This window comes from Pleurodeles waltl, chromosome 7, assembly GCF_031143425.1.
Source record: "Pleurodeles waltl isolate 20211129_DDA chromosome 7, aPleWal1.hap1.20221129, whole genome shotgun sequence".
Classification (NCBI taxonomy): domain Eukaryota; kingdom Metazoa; phylum Chordata; class Amphibia; order Caudata; family Salamandridae; genus Pleurodeles; species Pleurodeles waltl.
Genome location: NC_090446.1, coordinates 557,470,306 through 557,490,314, shown reverse-complemented (window position 1 = coordinate 557,490,314; position 20,009 = coordinate 557,470,306).

The window sequence follows — 20,009 nt, the reverse complement described above, 5'->3', positions numbered from 1 at the left end:
GATGACTGCTCAGTTTTTCGCAGTGGCGGTGCTGGTGTCAGGGATGCCAGTGGTGGGGGGAGGCTCCAGCCCTTCCCCTGCAGCCTTGGATGGCTGCCCACTGGGGATGCTGCTGCTGGCAATGGTGCTGGTGGTGGTGCTGGTGGCAGTGCTGGTATCGGGGATGCTCCTCCACCAGATAATGCTAATGCACATAAGGACAGGGTGACACAACAAAAAGGGGGGGAAGAGACAAAGGATACACTTGGTCAATGGCAGCAACAACACCACCGTTGGCATACACAACACACACACAGGGAACACCCCTACGCACTAGGCAATGCACTAACAGTCACAATGCGAGTCACCAGCCCATGGACAGGAATACCTAACGCCAATAGCAGCATACCTGAGACCCAAAGCCCCCTGCTTAGTAGTGGATGCCTACTAGCTTGGTTGGAGGTATTTTATATCAGAACCCTTCCCAACATGGGACCTACCCTGCAATGTCCGGCCTGGCCTAGGGGACCCCACAGGCCCACATACCCCACCCGGTGACCACCCCACCACGCGCAAGTAGTATATTGGGAAACTGTACTCACCCCCTGGTGGCTGCTGTGATGCCCTCAAGCACTCATCTAGCTCCGGATAGGCCACCGCCAGTATGCGGGCAATCAGGGGGGTCAGGGTTCGACGGGCACCCTTCCTTATTGGGAGGCGATCCCCAGCTGGGCCTCCGCTGTCTTCCTTGCCCAGCGTCTCAGGTCCTCCCACCGTTTGAGACAATGGGTGCTCTGCCTGCCGTAGACCCCCAGGGTCCGCATGTCCTTGGCGATGGCACGCCATATACCCTTTTTCTGATGGGCCCTGACCTGCAGAAAAAGAAACATATAAAAAGGTATCAGTCATACCGCCCAGCCTGTTACACTCATGGCCCACCATAGCCTTCACATCCCCTTACCCACAGACATTGCCCACCATACATGCATCACGATGCCCATAACACTTCCACCAACCCCCCCCACACGTGGCCCTGACACTCAGCACTCAATGCATTTATGCCCCATGCACCGTGCTCACAGTGTACTCACCTGTTGGTCTGGAGGCCCATACAGCATTCGGTACTGGGGTAGGACCCCATCCACAAGTCTCTCCAACTCTGCAGGGGTGAAGGCAGGGGCCCTTACCCCAGTGACACGAGCCATGGTTGGTTCCAGACACAGGTCACAGCAGCACTTGCAGTGTAGGTCCTCTCCTGTTGAAGGTCAGGTAGCAAGTGAGTGAACAGATAGAAAATGGTGGTCACATCCGCGGCGGTGCGTAACGTCACCGCCAGCGTACATCACCATTGGCTACTGTAACCCATAGGGCCCAATGACAACCAATGAGGAGTTGCACGGCGGTACTCGACCGCCTCTGCCAACGGCGCACAACGTCAGCGGCATTACCTAATTTCCACATGTCCATCCACACAGTACAGGCGGACGCCATTTCAGGGGGAGGCAGACCATTGCACCTAACTGCGTCACAGTACACATAGGCACCATATGGGCCTATCCAACAACTAACTGTTACAGTCACAACATGCAATGCAATGTAGAGTTTTGAAATGTGGAATAGTGACCAGCTGCTCACCGTTTTGCCCCCTAGATTACAACTGCTGCAGATCAATAGGAGATGGAGACATCCCCCAGTGTACAGACCCCTGGTGGACTTGGCTACATTGGAGGACAGACACATTATCTTCACCTATAGACTGGAAAGGGCCACAGTCACAGAGCTGTGTGCCCAATTGGAGCCTGACCTGATATCTGATATCCATCACCCCACTGGGATCCCCCCTCTGGTGCAAGTCCTATCAGTGCTTCATTTCTTGGTAAGTGGCTCCTTCCAAGTGACAGTGGGCTTGGCAGCAGGAAAAACTCAGCCAATGTTCTCAATAGTGCTGACCAAAGTGTTGTCTGCCCTGATTAAACACATGCACAGCTACATTGTTTTCCCCCAGGTGGAGGATTTGGCCACAGTGAAAGCTGACTTCTATGCAATGGGACATATCCCCAACATTCTTGGGGCTATTGATGGTACACTTATTGCATTTGTTACCCCCCCGGAGAAATGAATAGGTGTTAAGAAATCGAAAGAGCTTTCACTTGATGAATGTGCAGATAGTGTGACTGGCGGACCAGTACATCTCCCATGTCAATGCAAAGTATCCTGGGCCTGTGCATTATGCCTGATTCCTGAGGAATAGCAGCATCCCATATGTGATGGCTCAACTCCAGAGGCACCGGGTTTGGCTAATAGGTGAGCCCATGGTTCCCATGCAGTATATGTTGGTGTATGGGTATAGTGTTGGCCCTAAGGGTTAGTGTGTGTCTAACAGTTGTCCCTCGATATTTGCAGGCGACTCTTGTTACCTCAACCTCTCATGGCTTCCGACCCCTGTGAGGAATCCCAGGATAAGAGCAGAGGAACGTTACAATGAGGCACATGAGCAAACAAGAAAAATAATAGAGAGGACCTTCATCCTCCTGAAGGCCAGGTTTCGTTGCCTCCATCTAACAGGTGGATCCCTGTACTACTCACCCAAGAAGGTGTGCCAGATCATCGTAGCATGCGCATTTTGCATAACCTTGCCTTGAGACCCCAGGTGCCTTTTCTGCAGGAAGATGAGGCTGGAGATGGGTGTGTGGCAGTAGTGGACCCTGTGGACAGTGAGGATGAGGAGGATGAGGATGAGGACAACAGAACAGCTATTATACGACAGTACCTCCAGTGACACACAGGTAAGACACTGTAACTTCACTTTGCATTGACAGTTTTGTATTTGACATTGTACATGGCAGGCAGATTCTCCCACTTCTATGGCCACTTACTGTACCCTTTAGCATCTCTATTTTCAGATATCTGTGCCCCACTCTGGCACCTGGTTTGTTGACTGCAGCCTACTACAGGTCATTCCTATGTATTTATTCCTGTACAGTAGTATTGCAGTGTTTAAAGCTTGTTAAACAAATACTTTGTTCAATCATTTGACAGACTACATACTTGTATTTTTTAAATGGTGTTTATTTAAGTGCTAAGAAGTAAAGGGGGTAGTGTAATGGGCTGGGTTGATGGTGGAGGAAAGTCCAGGATAGAGTCCAGTCTATCGGTAACACAGGTGCATTGTCCAAGGAGGCATAGGAAGTGGAGCAATGGCAGTTCAAGGTGGACATGGTGACAGAGTGGGACACATGGGTGACAATCAGGAGAGTCTTTAATCCTGGCGGGAGTCATGGCAATGTTCTCTGGCTTCTGCCTGGATCGCAGGGACCGTTTGCGGGGTTGTTCTCCTTCTCAAGGGGGAGGTTGTGCTGGAGGCTTGTTGTTCTTGTGGCGGGGCCTCCTGTCCACTAGCGGCAGCAGAGGTGAAGGGCTGTTCATTGGTGTGGCTAGTGTCAGGGGCCCGGTAATGTACCACTGCCTCCCTCGTGGCGTTGGCCATGTCTGGCAGCACCCCTGCAATGGTACCCAGGCTTGTGTGGATATCCTTCAGGTCCTCCCTGATCCCCAAGTACTGTCCCTCCTGCAGCCGATGGGTCTCCTGCAACTTGTCCAGTATCTGACCCATCGTATCTTGGGAATGGTGGTATGCTCCCAGGATGTTGGTGAGTGCCTTTTGGAGAGTTGGTTACCTGGGCCTGTCCTCCCCCTGTCGCACAGCAGTCCTCCCAGCTTCCCTGTTGTCCTGTGCCTCTGTCCCCTGAACCATGTGCCCACTGCCACTGACCCCAGGTTCCTGATCGTCCTGTGTTTGTAAGGTTGCCTAGGGTACCGGTAGTGGTGGACACACTGCCGACTGACGTGTCCTGGGGACAGAAGTATGGGCGGGTACTGTGGTGGTGCTTCCTGAGAGGGGAGGCTCTGTGGTGGTATGGGACTGTGCCTGGATAACCGACTGTCCGGAGATCCCTGATGGGCCAGGTTGGTCATCCTGATCCAGGCGCCCAGAGCTGCTCTCATCAATGTGGGCCTCTTCTGTGGGGGACTGGATGTTACTGGCACCTCCTCTCCGGTGACTTTGTTTGGGGGACCTGTAGTGTTATTGTTTCTGCGTTTGACATGTTGTGCATGGGTGTGTTGCCCTGTATGGTTGTGATTGCCTCAGCAGCTTTGCCTTGTGTGAGTAGTGATTTTGTGGGCTAGGTGATTCTCTCTAATGTGCATGCTTTTGTGATGGGTGTCCATGCAGGGCTGTGAGTGATGTCCATGCATTGATGGTGCATGCAGGGCTTGGTATTGGAATGGGTGGGTTGTGATGGTGAGGTGTATGTGAGGTGGTGGGGTGATGGGGGTGAGGGTATGGGTGTGGGTATGTGAAGGCATGCAGGTAAGGGGGGTGATAGTAATAGAAATTTGACTTACCAGAGTCCAGTCCTCCTGCTACTCCTGCCAGGCTCTCAAGATGCATGATTGCCAACACTTGCTCCTCCCATGTTAGTTGTGGAGGAGGAGGTGGGGGTCTACCGCCAGTCCTCTGTACAGCTATCTGGTGTCTTGCAAACACGGAACGCACCTTCCCCCGTAGGTCGTTCCATCTCTTCCTGATGTCATCCCTTGTTCTTGGGTGCTATCCCACGGCGTTGACCCTGTCCACGATTCTCCGCCATAGCTCCATCTTCCTAGCAATGGATGTCTGCTGCACCTGTGATCTGAATAGCTGTGGCTCTATCCATATGATTTCCTCCACCATGACCCTTAGCTCCTCCTCAGAGAACCTGGGGTGTCTTTGTGGTTCCATGGATGTAGTGTGTGTGGTGTGTGAGGGTGTGTGGGGTGATGTGTTGGGGTGTGTGTTGTAAGCTGCGTGGATGGTGTATGGGTGATGGTGTTCTGTGCCTCTGGTTCTGTGGGTGCTCTTGGTGTCTCTTTCTCTCTGTTGTCAATTTATTTGAGTCGTAAAGGGTTGTGGGTAGTGTGTGTTTTATAGTGTTGTGGGTGTGTGGGTGTGGTGTGTGTATGTGTGTCACGTGTGTGTAGTTTGAATTGTCCAATGTAGTGTTGTTTTGTTAGTGTGTGTGTATTTTGAGCGCAGCGGTATGTACCGCCAATGGTTATTCGTGGGTCATAGTGCTGTGGGCGTAGTTCTGTTGGCGTAACGGTGTGGGTTTTGCTACCGCCAGTTTATCACCTACCTTTGGGCTGGCGGAGTTGTGTGTGTGGCTGTATAGTGACGGTTTGCTATGTGTGGGTCATAGGATGGGTAGTGGTAAACCGCTGTGGCATAGTGGTGGCAGTCCGCATGGCGGTAAGCGGGTGTGAGAAAGTAGCCTCTTTCTAGCATGGTTACCCCCACTTCTGGCCTGTTTGTGAGTATGTGTCAGTGTGTTTTTACTGTGTCACTGGGATCCTGCTAGCCATGACCCCAGTGCTCATAGATAAAAATCTATATGGCGGTATGTTTTGCTTGTCTCACTGGGATCCTGCTAGCCAGGACCCCAGTGCTCATAGTTTGTGGCCTAATGTGAATGCCTGTGTAGTGTCTAACTGTGTCACTGAGGCTCTGCTAACCAGAACATCAGTGCGTATGCTCTCTCTGCTTTTAAATTTGTCACTGTAGGCCAGTGACTTCATTTACTAATTTCAATTGGCATACTGGACCCCCCTTATAAGTCCCTAGTATATGGTACCTAGGTACCCAGGGCATTGGGGTTCCAGGTGATACAAATGGGCTGCAGCATTTCTTTTGCCACCCATAGGGAGCTCAGAGAAACCCTTACACAGGACTGCTATTGCAGCCTGCGTGAAATAACGCACATGTTATTTCACAGCCATTTTCACTGCACTTCAGTAACTTATAAGTCACCTATATGTCTAACCTTCACTTGCTGAAGATTAGGTGCAAAGTTACTAAGTGTGAGGGCACCCTTGCACTAGCAAAGATGCCCCCACATAGTTCAGGGCCATTTCCCTGGACTTTGTGAGTGCAGGGAAGCCATTACATGCGCGCACTACATATAGGTCAATCCCTATATGTAGCTTCACAATGGTAACTCCGACTATGGCCATGTAACATGTCTAAGATCATGGAATTGTCCCCCCATCCCAAATCTGGTATTGGGGAGCAGATTCCATGCATCCTGGTGGCTCCACCATGGACCCCCAGTACTGCCAAACAGCTCTCTGAGGGTTGCACTGCAGCTACTGCTGCTGCCACCTCAAAGACACGGTTCTGCCCTTCTGGGGTCTGGGCAGCTCAGTCCCAGGAAGGCAGAACAAAGCATTTCCTCTGAGAGCAGGGTATTACACCCTCTCCCTTTGGAAATAGGTTTTACAGGCTGGGGAGGAGTAGCCCCCCCCAGCCTCTGGAAATGCTTTAAAGGGCATAGGTGCCCTCCTTGCATAAACCAGTCTACACCGGTTCAGGGACCCCTTCTCCCCTGCTCTGGTGGGAAAGTGGACAAAAGAAAGGGGAGTGACCACTCCCCTGTCCATCACCACCCTAGGGGTGGTGCCCAGAGCGCCTCCAGTGTGTCCCAGACTTCAGCCATCTTGCTTTGCAAGGTGTGGGGGCACTCTGGAGGGCTCTGAGTGGCCAGTGCCAGCAGGTGACATCAGAGACCCCTCCTGATAGGTCCATACCTGATAAGGCAGCCAATCCCCCTCTCAGGGCTATCTAGGGTCTCTCCAGTGGGTTCTCTTCAGATTCTGTTTGCAAGTTTCCTTCAGGAATCCTCTGCAACAACTTCAGACTATGCTGACCTCGGATCAACCGCAGCCTGCTCCAAGAAACGCTGTAACTGCAACAAAGTGTCTACAAGAGACACTTTTCTTCAGCAACCTCAGCTCCAAGTCAGCAACTGCAACAGTTTCCATGGTGTGCATGCTCTGGGGACTCCCTGTCTTCATCCTGCACCAGAAGGACCGAAGAAATCTCCCGTGGAGTGACGGAGTCACTCCCATGCTCCAAGCAGGCACCTTCTAAGGTGATGACCGGTACCCTGGGACTCCTCTCACAGCAACGAGCATGCTCCTAAGGACACAGAGGGTGGACATCATCGACATTGACTGTCCTGAGGTCCTGCTGACGCAATTTGGAGGAGGTAAGACCTTGCTTTCCCCGAGAGCGATAGTACAACTGTGTACTGAGTCTTCCTCGCCTCCTGAAGCCTCTGTGCACTCTTTGCAAAATTCCTTCATGCACAGCCTGGCCCAAGTCCCCAGCACTCCATCCTGTGGCGCTCAGCTTGCTGAGCTGTTCTCCCGCGGTGTGGGACCTTCTTTTGTTGTGCTGCATCAAGTGCATTTTGCACCTCCTTTGAACACAGATCCTGCAGCTTCTGGCAATGCTAGCTGGTATCCTGATGGCTCTCTAAAGTGCTGAGAACCCCCTCTTCCTCCTCACACAGAGTTGAGGCCACCAGGTCTCTCCTGGGTCCATCCAGTGCCATTTTGATGCAAAATGCACTTTTGTCGTAGCCAAGGCTTGTTGGCACCTTCCAACATGAAATCTCATCTGCAACAATCTTCACACTGTGGGACATCTTATGCATCATGCAGAAACCTGCTGGCATCTTCCACAGGTGCATTGCTGCAGTCTTCGACTAACCAGGAACTCTTCTTTTGCACCCTCTTCTGGGTTGGCAATGGGCTCCTGTCCTTCCTGGAACTTCTCTCGACTTCTGGACTTGGTCCCCTTCCTTTTCAGGTCTTCAGGTCCAATAATCCAGCAGTTGTTCTTTGCGGACCTGGTTGACTGCTGCAAAATCCCAAAAACGAGGTGTAGTGTGTCCTAAGGAAACTTGCAGTACTTTACTCCTGCTTTTTGGGGCTCTAGGGTGGGGTAATTTACTTATCTTTACTGTATTCTTACTCTCCCTGTGATTCTGCACAGACTACACTTGTCTAAGGTGGAATTTGTGATTCACATTCCACTTTCTTAGTATATGGTTTATGTTGCCTCTAGACCTATTTTCTCACATTGCATTCTATAGGTTTTCCTACTGTTTGCATTGTTCTATGACTATTTACTTGTCTAATTGTGGTGTCTAGTGTATATATTTTGTATAATACTTACCTCCAGAAGGAGGATTGTCTCTAAGATATTTGTGGTACTGTGTCAACCTAATAAATAACTTTATTTTTGGTAACACTGAGTATTGTTTTTACTTGTGTATAGGTACTGTGCAAATATAAGTGGTATTGTATGAGCTTTGCATGTCTCCTAGTTCAGCCTAAGCTGCTCTGCTATAGCTACTTCTATCAGCCTAAGCTGCTAGAACACTACTACATTTCACTAATAAGGATAACTGGACCTGGTATAAGGTGCAAGTACCCAAAGTACCCACTACAAACCAGGCCAGCCTCCTACAGCAGGACTTACCGCCAATGTCATAATGAGGGCCTCTATGCCTCTTCACTGTATGACACTCTACTCCACTATGTGGTACTCTACTCCATGTCACTCAAAGGTGCGGCACTCTACTCTAGTCTACATCCCTCCACTCTACTCCTCTCCACTCTACTCCCTCAATGATACTCTACAAACTCTACATCATTCTACACTGTGACACTCCACCCCACAACTGTGTGCCATTCCACTCTACTCTCCTTCACTTCACAACACTCCGCTCTAAGACAATCCACTTTACAGCACTCCACTCCATGACATTCTACACCACTAACTTTATAGCCATGCTGAACACCAGCCATGCTGTTGCACACCATGGCGAAAACACACTGGCAAAGACAATAGCTCTTGCATAGTCAAAACCTATTGGCCTTGAAATGTTTGTTATTGTTGATTCCCCTGATATTACTACAAACATTTCCTGCAGCAAGCACAAATGTATGTATCTTTACTGACTAATTTGCAAAAGTAGTCCACTTTTTTAGCTATTGATTCGCCAATGGGGGACACTTTTATTTTGTTGGCTGGGCCTATTTTCTGTTGCAGTCCAACACTGACTGTAATTCACAATCTCTCACTTGCTAATGTTCACTCATGTTCACTGTTACTCATTCACAAACATACTCATACTCACTGGTTATCATTCTCACCTACAAACACATTTACACACAGAGTCACTGACTGGGCCCTGCTGCACCATTGATAGCTACACCCCCTACTCACCCTCACTCCCTCTCACAAGCTCCAATCACTCATTTGAACACACTCATACTCCTTCATTCATTCCCTTATACTCACTTTAACTTATTAATTCACACTCTCAAAATCAAATTCTCACTCACGTTCACTCTCATTGACAATATCAAACACACTCAGACACACTTTCACTCAATCCCATTTATTCTCAATCACTCACAAACACATACACACATGCATAAAAAAAAAAAATTTTTTTACTTACCTTACATACTTAACTGGCAACTCAGATGCTCTATGGCAGCAGCAGAGTAGGTGCTGGACACTGGATCCTGCAAGTGGTGACTCCCAACAAGTAGCCAGACAGACCAGCAATGGCAGGATTGAAAAGGGGAAGACCCAACTCATACCCGCCTAGCATGGCGGTGACTCTTTAACTCAACAGGTCTTCTAAAGCCACTGAAAGCTACAAATGATCTTGCTTTTCCTTTAAGGCGATTCTCTATTAGATACAACTGGTATATACGGACAGAAAAGACACGACTGCGTCTGAAACTTGCATGTTTTGACTTGCATAACACAATTAAATAATTTGAAATGCTTGGCAAAGGTTTTCCATATTTATCTTCTTGCCTGCCACAACCCTCCCCTGTGGGTGTGTCTCACTCGTTAGATGCTGTCACTGTGTATCTATAAGATAGGAACGGAATTGACAGAAAGACTGGCATCCGCGTTAGAAAAGATTACAAATACCGAGAAAACGTCCACAGTTATACCAGGAGTGAAAATAAAAGTAGCAAACAAAGACGTTTGAAATATCCAACCCAGCAAAACGTGGCATTCGTTGGGGCAATAATGTAAAGGATCCACATAAGAACAAGCATCTGACCTCACTTTTAGAGAGAGTTCGCTAAACTCATACACTAGCCTACACATCACACATATTATTTGGACGCGTTCCTGTCTTCTCTGGATCTGCTTAAACAAAATTATTTACATTTTTGAATGACCACTATTAAGTCAGGAACTGCATTTTTACCAGGGGCAGGCAACATGAAACAAACCCTCAGAGTTTTCAAAGAATTACCAACATTGTGTCAAGTCCCTCACTATACAAGGTTGTGCAAGTTACATCATCCTGTCGATGTCCACACGATTCCAAGGATTGCCACCTTTACACCAGGGCCTGCTTTTCACAATGGATGGGAAATGCAGTCATCCCATGGAGATCCACAAGTTGCGAAAAATGACCACCAATATGAGAGTTAGCATTTTACCTATACTTCTGTCTGACCAGAATAAATGGTGCACACGTTTTGGTTTCACTCAGAATGTAGAATTCTGTGAAAAACGAGGATTGGATGTTATTGAGACATAAGGCCTAATTCAGAAAGTTAATTTACACTTTTGAATACGTTTTCTACATTTCGGCATTCACAAACTGCACATTTGTAGCAATTTACAGTTTTGTTGTAATTCCAGCACTTCACTTGGACAACCACTGGTACTGCAGCACCCTGTCATAGAATGTAATGGAAGCAAGGACTTTCTACAAAAGTGTAAATTGCCATAGAAGTGCAGTTTGTGAATACTGAACAGTAGTAAAGTTACTCAAAATTGTAACTTACTACAAAAGTGCAGTCTGTGAATAGAATTTTGTAGCATGTTTTGTAGTATGACTGTAGTACTATAAAACGTACTACTAAGTGCAGTTTGCGAACCAGGCATATAGTTTAGGTACGCTAGAAAATGTGTTGGAAAGAGATATGAGCCTCCACTGTATCCCCTCAAAGAGCTCTTGACAAGTCCTATTACTTCCTGATTACTTCACTGTGTGTCATTACCAACAACCTTCTCCCACCACTCCCAGTTCACCTCAAAATTCCTGTAGGCTGGCCATCAGCAGGCTAAGTGGATGAAATATGCGCCCTCCTTCCTACGTTTTCTGCAATTAGGTGCCCTATCTGAGTAAACCTTAAGAACATTGTTAGTTAAATATGCTCGGTGCAGGATTTTTAATTAAACTTTCCTGGCCTCTTTTTTAGTTATTTATAGATGCATAGCTGTCAATAGTTCAGCAGGTACAGTGGCACCAGGACCCAAGTGTGTAAAAGGCTCGTAAGCACACCACAGAGTGACATTTTTTACCTCTAAACAACGGGAGGGGAGACCTAATTGTCTTTGGTGCATTAGGGTCCACAGCACAACAAGGGTCCTTCCACCCCCATTCTTGAAAAAAGAAAACAAAACTTGTTTTCTTCCACTCTCTCCAAAGGCTCTTGTAATATCCACTGCCTCTCTGACCAAATATTAGAAAAATATACATCATCCTGCTACACAAACCCACCACCCTCAGCAGCACAGCACCCTCCTTCGCCCTTAAGTAAAAAGAAATATCTTGTGTCCTGCCACTTTCTGGATCTTACTTCCCTCTGGGGCCTGAGTGCTGTGTCTGAGAGTCAGGGGAGTAGCTTCAGGGGGGAGTTTGGGGTGTTGTACCCCACTAATAAGTGCATTTTCTGAAGAATAGTTGGGTACAGTTGATTTCAGTCGGGTATGATGATGCCTGTCGTATTTCACTTAGTGTTTATGCACACACATACTGACAAAGACACACACATTCTCTCATGTCTGCTTTGAAAGACCGATTTTTTTTTCATTATTTTACAGAATATTGTTTTTCTCTTACTTAATACTACTACAAATTTGCATACCTCTCCCTTTCCACTGCCTCTTCAGTCTCTCTCATGTGCCCTGCTTGTCATATAATGTGTTTTTATTCTGTTGTATATTTTTATTGTCATATTTCAAAACAATATACAGTATACATAAAGCAAATAAGCCTCCAAAATTTGTATATATATCATACATTTGAAAATCTGATAAAACCATACCAGTAAGTGTCAAGCAGATGAGAAATAAAGATGATCAACTTTAGAAAAGCATCCAGAAGGTCCCTGCTACATAATAATTAATTCTAAAACATACAATTTCCACTGAAATATAATACATGGAATACCCATAGTACAATAACAAGATAATACAATACGATAATACCGTACCTCAATAGAGTGATGCAAAAATACAGTAACACATTTATATAGTAACAAGTCATTGCCACCATTTTGCAATTGTGCAATTATACTTCCCCTCTGTCTCACCTCATGCCCCAGGAAAGGGCACGGATACATGTATTCCTAACGGGGCAAAAAAACCTGCCCTCTCCAACCTGCCCCATCACCAACAGTCCGAGAGCTTCAATAACCCACGCCTGAATGGGGAAGAAGATGATAAGGAGCGTCAGGATGCCGCAGGAAGATAACGAAGGGTGGACAAAAGACAACACTGTGGAACCTCTAAACTGGAGACTCTGACTGAAGGCGGGGCATGGTGGCCTATGTGGCTTGCGGGGGGAGTGATACTCCTCCCTTGGAATAAAGAAGGAAGGACCCAAAAAGGGCCATAAAAGGAGGGAAATTAAGGTAAAGGAGCGCCCCGTTGGGAGCCATGTGAATAAGAAGAGTGGCTGTCTCTGAGTATCGGTATGCAGTGACCTGGGTAAGGTCTCATTTAAGGAAGGGGTATCTAAAAAAGAGGTGTATAGAAAATTAAAAAGACAAAGAAAGACAGAACTATGGATTGATAATAAGAATGGAAGCAAAAGGGGAGGGGAGAGAAGAGAATATCAAAGGAAGAAACAGGAGAGACAGAATGTCAGGATGTTCAGCTCACCGGCCCAGAGAGGAAGGGCAACCACGTCTGTAAAAATACGTCTGCCTTATTCTGCAAGTCATAGATGAGATGCTCGTGGGAAGCTGCCTGATACATTGCAGAACATTGCACTCCATTCCCCGTGAGAGGTACCTGAGAATAAATAACTTTGCTGTGGCTAGTGCGGTGTGCAATAAGCCATGTTGCGGTCTGGAGAGATCGTAGAGCTCTCCGGTGTCATGCAGCAGAAGAAGGGGAGGGGTGAGGGAAGGTGGTAAGGGTGGTGTTTCTCTAAGGATATTTCCCACTGAAAGCCAAAAAGGCTGGATGGCCGGGCAGTCATGTAAAATATGAGGCAAGTGAAAGCGTGCGTAAGGACATATCTAGCAGGAGGCATGGGGTGGTAACCCTGCAGTACGTAGTTTCTGGGGGGTCCAATACCAGTCATGTAACGTTTTGAAAAGACAGAATTTCAAGCGGGCCTCTCGTGCTCCGTGGTCTCTGGCCTCGATTAGATCTGCCCAATCCTCCAGATCGTATTCGACCTGGAAGCGCGCCTCCCACTTATTCTTGAGGGAAACTAGGAGGGGGAGTGAGAAGAGGTGTTGATTCAACAAAGCTTATAGGCCTGATACAGCCCCCATTAATTGACCCCAGGTTTCCAAGTAATGAAGTGTAGGGGATTGAGAGTCGCCGGGGGAGGTTCCCAAGACGGCTCGTCAGACAATGTCTGAGCTGTATAAAGCGCCATGATTGGTGTTCGTGGAGACCAAATTCCTCCTTAAGTTCTGGGAACGACTTCCATATGTCACCCGTGAGGAACTGGTCCGCCCGTGTGAGGCCTTTCAAACACCAGTCCCTCCAAAAAATAGCCTTTCCCCCAATGCAAAAACCTTTATTGCCCCATATGATTGCCCTGTCATGTATGTGGGGATCTACTTTCAATAGCAGTGTGCTTGCCGCCATGCATTTCGCTTGGCTCCAATCATGGGATTGATGATTCGTTGGGATACTGGGTCTGCATTATATAGAACCTGGAGTCCTGATGTGGAACGCAAAAGCGTTTGTTCTATTTCCACCCAATGTGGCTGATCTCGTACTCCTGGGAGTAAAAAGACCACCTGCGAAAGATGTAGTGCCAAGGTATAGTGTTCTACTGAGGGAAGACTCAAACCTCCATACTCACATCTGGCAAGCAAAGTGGCTCTAGGTAACAGTGGATGCATGGATCCCCAGACAAAAGTCCGGATGTGACGATCTATCTCTCGAAGGAGAAACAAGGGTATTCGCAGGGGTAGCAAACCCAGAACATATAAAAATTCGTACCGCCTGTACCCTGCCCCACATAGAGAGGCACAGATGGGTCCATTTCTCAAAATCCCGTTTCATACTACAAAGTAAAGGATCCAGGTTGTCCGCCACCATTTTATCTAAACCTCTGTTAGCCTCAATGCCCAGATAGCAAAGACGTGACTGTTTCCATTTAACTGAAAATCCGTAGATTGAAGCACGAACTGTTACTGGGGACAATGGTAGCGCCTCACTTTTGTCCCAGTTGATCCGATAGCCTGAAAGATGTTCAAATTCCATTAGGATAGCTCTAAGGGCTGGGAGGGAGGTGGGTAAGTCGGTGAGAGAGAGCAAAATATCATCAGCATATAGATAAATGGTGGATCGGCCGCCTGGAACCGGGATACCGGAGATAAGATTGGAATTGCGAATCGTTGCCACTAAAGGCTCTACAGCAAATAGAAATAATAATGGGAACAGGGGGCAGCCCTGGCGTGTCACCCTGTGGACCGAGAAGACGTCGGAGAGAAACCCGCCGCAGTTTACTTGGGCTGTCAGGGAGTCATACAGCAGACGTACCCTGTTGATAAAATTCGTCCCTAGACCAAAACTTTTAAATATTTCGAAGAGGTACCACCACTCTATTCGATCGAACACCTTCTCAGCGTCTAGTGAAAGGGCTAGGTCCTCCTCCTGTGAGTCCTGGGCAGTCCAAATAGCGTGGAGTAATGTATGGAGGTCATTTCTCGATGAGCGGCCCGGAACAAAACCCACTTGGGTGTGATGAATTAAAGAAGGGACAATCTTCTTGAGGCGAGATGCCAGGATCCCTGCCAGGATCTTGAAATCTCCATTAAGGAGAGATATGGGACGATAGCTATCGCACAGAAGAGGATCTTTACCCAGCTTGGGCAGAACTGTGATGGAGGCTTTGTTGGAAAGAGGGTGTAAGGAGCCCGTCTGGTCGGCCCCCCGAAATGCCTCGTATAAGGAGTCTACTGTATCTGCTCCCGTCCATTTATAGAATTCTGACATGACCCCATCTTCCCCCGGTGTCTTGTGGTAGGAAAGGTTAGCTATCGCCTGCTATATCTCCTCCTTGCTGATGTCACCCTCCAGGAGCAATCTACCCTCATCTGAAAGACATGGTATGTTTGCCCTTTCAAGGAAGGAATCCAATCGCCCAATGCCTTCAGTTGTTTCAGGGGTGTATAGGGTTTGGTAAAAACAACCAAACACCTCCGCAATTGCCTGTGGGTGCATAATAATCGGCCCGTCGGGGCTGCGTAAGGCTGGTATGGCCAATGCCGCCTCCCTCTGACAGAGTTCAGCGGCTAACAGACGACCCTCCTTCTCTCCGTGCTCATAATGACGACCTGTCAGCCATTGTAAGGCATATTCCGCCCGTGACGTATAGACATAGTTGAACTCCATTTAGCTAGTGCCAGGTTCCGACGAATGGTCGGAGTGGGAGTTCGGTGTATTCCCAGGTGGTCTGGGCAATGCAAGCTTCCAGCTTGTTCTGTTGGTCCCTCTTTTGGGAATTGGAGATGGCCGCATCTCTCATCAGTTGTCCTCTAATGGTCGCCTTTGCCGCCACCCATAATAACTGTGGTGAGGAGACCGAGCCCTTATTGTTCTGGAGATATGCAGCAATGTGGGGCCTGAGTTGTTCTTTTCCCTTCGGGGATCGATATCTGGGGTTTGGGAGACGCCAAGGCTTACGACCTGGTGAGGCCATCCCCAGCTCTACAGCCAATAAAACCAGAGAATGATCAGATAGTGCAGCCAGAAGAATTTCAGACATTCGAATCGACTGTAATAACCGGTGGTTGATTAGAAAATAGTTTAGCCAGGATTGAGTCCCATGTACTGTGGAAACAAAAGTATATTCTCGGTCGGATGGATGACAGAGGCGCCAATGGTCCAACAGACCATGTTCAGACAAAACGTCATGGAAAATGGCCCGGTCCATGTTGATGCCCGTATCTAGGCCACTTGAGCGATCTAAGATGACATCCTGTACTAAGTTCCAGTCCCCGCCCAACAGGTATTGGGAGGCACCAATCTCTGTCAGAAGTCTGTTAAGGGAGAGTTAAAAACAACATTTGGAGCCAATGGGAGCGTAAATAGAACCAACACAAATTGTAGAAGGCCCGAGCTTGGCCAGTACGTAACGCCCGTTCGGATTGTTCCACGCCTTAAGAAGCCTGAACTGAAGGGATCGACGAATAAGTATCGCTACACCGCATTTCTCCCCGAGCCATGCGTCTCACTATGCACAGATGGCGTTCCGCTGAAAAGCACCTTGCCCACCCAGTCTCTACGGAGATTTTCTGACTCAGATGGGGAGAGGTGAGTTTCCTGTAAGAGAGCATTGTCAGTACTTTTTGACCGAAGATAAGAGAGGATCTTCTGACGCTTGATATAGTATGTCATACCGTGTACATTCCAAGAGAGAACTGTGAGCGGGGTCGTCAACCCCATTATGAAGTAAAATAGGAACGTAATCTATGGGGAACTGGGTGCTTTGTGATTGGTGATACAATGGATGTAAGAAGGAGCTGGATATAGCGGAGCTCCACGCACTTGTGTTCTTGCGCGGGACAATTAAATGAAATGAAGGGGGGGATGTGGAGGAAACCCTCGGTCACAGGAAAAAAAAAAGGGGGGGAACCCCTAAGAAAAAGATGCGAGAGAAGGAGGAAATGGAAGAAATGGGTAGAAAGAAATAATAATCACCCAAGTAGTAAGAAAGAGTGTGCAGATAAAGAAGCACAAGAGAGAGCGGGATGGTGCAGGAGACAAAAAGGAAAGATAGAAAAAGAATGAAAGAATCTATGAGGGAGGACAACTACAGTGATCGAGAGATATCTCGTAACCAAAAGCCCTGTTAAACTGTGGGTCGGAACCTATAAAACCCGCCCACCGTGCGGGTGTCAGGGGAAACGGGAGGGGTGCAAGGTAATTGATATGCTAACTGATATGATTGCCAGAGGGCCTCCCCTACAGGTAGCACCAGGCGATTGTGCATTTTGAGCAACGAGTTCAAAGCGTGGAAAGGCGACAGAGACCAGTATATAAATGGTGGCTAAAGTCCCGCAACTCATGCCATCGGGGTAGCCTTTCTAGGTAGCGAGTGGAAATGAGTGGGACAGGAAGGGGAAATAGAAACCTCCCCACTATCTAGGACATGAGGGATATCGAAGGTCCTTCGGGGACTCATCTTATGATGGTCCCCAACGGCTGTGAGACTACAAGATAGATGGTACATGGGACAGGAAGCACAGAGGGGGTGGTCATGGAAGAGGGAATTGTCAGCGTCTAACGGCATGATCCCAATCTGCAACCTGAGACCGAGCATATGACACATGTAGTATAATCAATACCATACAAGAAGCATAGGTGGAAAATAAAGAACATTCAACCAACAACATCAGAAAACATATACGATATTGTGTGAGTAAAATGGTTACATCCGTTGCTGCTCTGTGATATTAGCTATAAGCCAACCCTCAAGGTGATATGACATTCGCAAGGGGGTTGACCACACAGCCGACCAATGAACAGGGATAAATCACAACAGTCACCAGGATGGGCTCCTAATACAGGACTGTTGGGGCCAATTGTCCGTGGGGGAGCTCCAGTATGTCGTACTGTACTGGGTGTGGTCGTTGACATTGGCGCCTGATTAGCGCATCTCAGGGCTCCTGCGTGGATCCTCCGGCATGTCAGGGCACTTCTGCCACATCCTAGGCCATCAAAAGATCATTCATGTACTAACAGGCGGAGGGAATTCACCCTTTACCTCGCTTTTCTGGGGTATCCCGGTCCCCGTAGAGGTGGCGGGTCAAAACAGGCTCACGCGGGCAACGGAGGTGGTCCCTACCTCCCGTTCCACTGGCGACGCTTTCCCCCTCCTGTGAAAATCGAGGCCGTGGCTCAGCGTGCCTCACCAGGCCGAGCCTGGCTGGACGCTGCTGGAGGTTGCCATGGCTGCTACGCGTCGTGGGGCTCCTTGTCCCCAAGTCTGGCGCGTCTCCAAGAATCCTGACGATAGCGGGAAGGCTCCCGTCAGGGCACCGAGCCCCCTCCGTAGGCCCCTACCCGGCCCTGCACACAGAGCTCTGTGCTCAGGCGGCCATTCAGGTCGGCAGCCAAACCACGCCCCCCATATAATGTAATTTAACATTATATGCCGGCGTAATTGTCGGGAAATCTAAAGCTCACACCCCTCCAGTCTTACTGTCAGCAGGGAGAGAAGCCATTTTAGGTTTTCTAATGAGAAAATAAAACTCTCTCTCGTAACATTGTGAAGCTGAAGAATTAGAAAAGCAAGTGGAAAACAACTTTATCAGTTTAGCTTATTAAACTGTTATGTATCTTCACTTTGGTACCATTGAGAACCGCAGATCACAAGCATTTTCGTTACTGTTTTCAAAGCAAATCAGTTCTTGGAGGTGCAGAGAAGCAGTGGCGGATGGCAGTTTTAGGAGGGAGGGCGGGAAGCGCACTCACACTTTCACACACATACGCACGCTCGCACACACATCCCTTAACAACACTCATCAACATTCAAACATACACGCAAGCACCAAACATTTAAAATTATCACACACACACACTTACCTTCAGCCTCGGAAATCCCAGGAGGGATGGGACTGCTGCCTTCCCTCACTGGCTGACCCTAGGTCAGCCAATGAGGGAAGGCAGCAGTCCCAGCCTCTTCACAGAGTGGGATGGGGTCAGTGAGACTGCTGACCCCACCCCACTATGTGACGAAGTGTCACTGATTGACACTAGCCCTGGGCGCTTCAGGGCTTAGGTCGAAGTAATGGATGACGCTTTCCTCATCATCTTGGGGGGGCCTCGAGGCACACTTGCTGAGCCAAGGAGGTCACACCCATAGGAGCTGTGACCTCTTTAGCCCAGCAAAGTTCAGCTCAGGCAGACAGGAGTCTGCACAAATCGCACATGTCTGCTCCTGGCTGCCTGATCTGAACATGAAGAGCGTCTTTCAGGATGAGCTTTGCTCAGCCTGTCAGACACTCTTCATAAGGGGCAAAAGATGGGGGGGCGTGGCCCCTCCGCCCTAAAGGACGGGCTGTGCCTGCAGAGAAGACGTTCAGAGGCACGCCTCAGTTTGGTGTTCCCTATGATTAAGAAAATGGATGACGAGGTAGCAGATTGTAAACTCCATGGATACAGTCTGAAAGATATGCTGACGCATCACTATGGCCACCAAGAAGAACAGCACGTAGATGAAGAGTTTGGACAACACAGTTTTGGCAGCCTTAAAGTGAGCTTCAAGCTGAGGCCCGTTGGAACAAGGCAAGTTCTGCTCTATGTTACGCTTGTGTCTGTAGAGGGTTCGGATGATCAGCACAGAAGAGGTCACTTCAAGGACAAATGGGAACCAAAAACCTAATATGTTGGAAAAGGCCTTGTGTAGGAAGCTAGCCTGGTTTGTAGTGGGTAACTTGGGTACTTACATCTTTTACCAGGTCCAGTTATTCATTATTAGTGAAATGTAGTAGTGTTCTAGCAGCTTAGGCTGATAGAGGTAGCTATTGCAGAGCAGCTTAGGCTGAACCAGGAGACATGCAAAGCTATTGCAATACACCAGTACTTATACACAAGTAAAGACAATACTCAGTGTTACCAAAAATAAAGGTATTTATTTGGGTGACACAGTACCAAAAATATCTTAGAGACAATACTCCTTCTGGAGATACGTATTATACACAATATATACACCAAAATTAGACAAATGAATAGTCATAGAACAATGAAAGGAATGAGAAATGCTGTAGATTGCAAAGGGAGAAAATAGGTCTAAGGGCAACACAAACCATATACTAAGAAAGTGGAATGCGGATCACAAATTACTCCCTAGACAAGTGTAGTGTGTGCAGAATCGCTGGGAGAGTAAGAATACAGT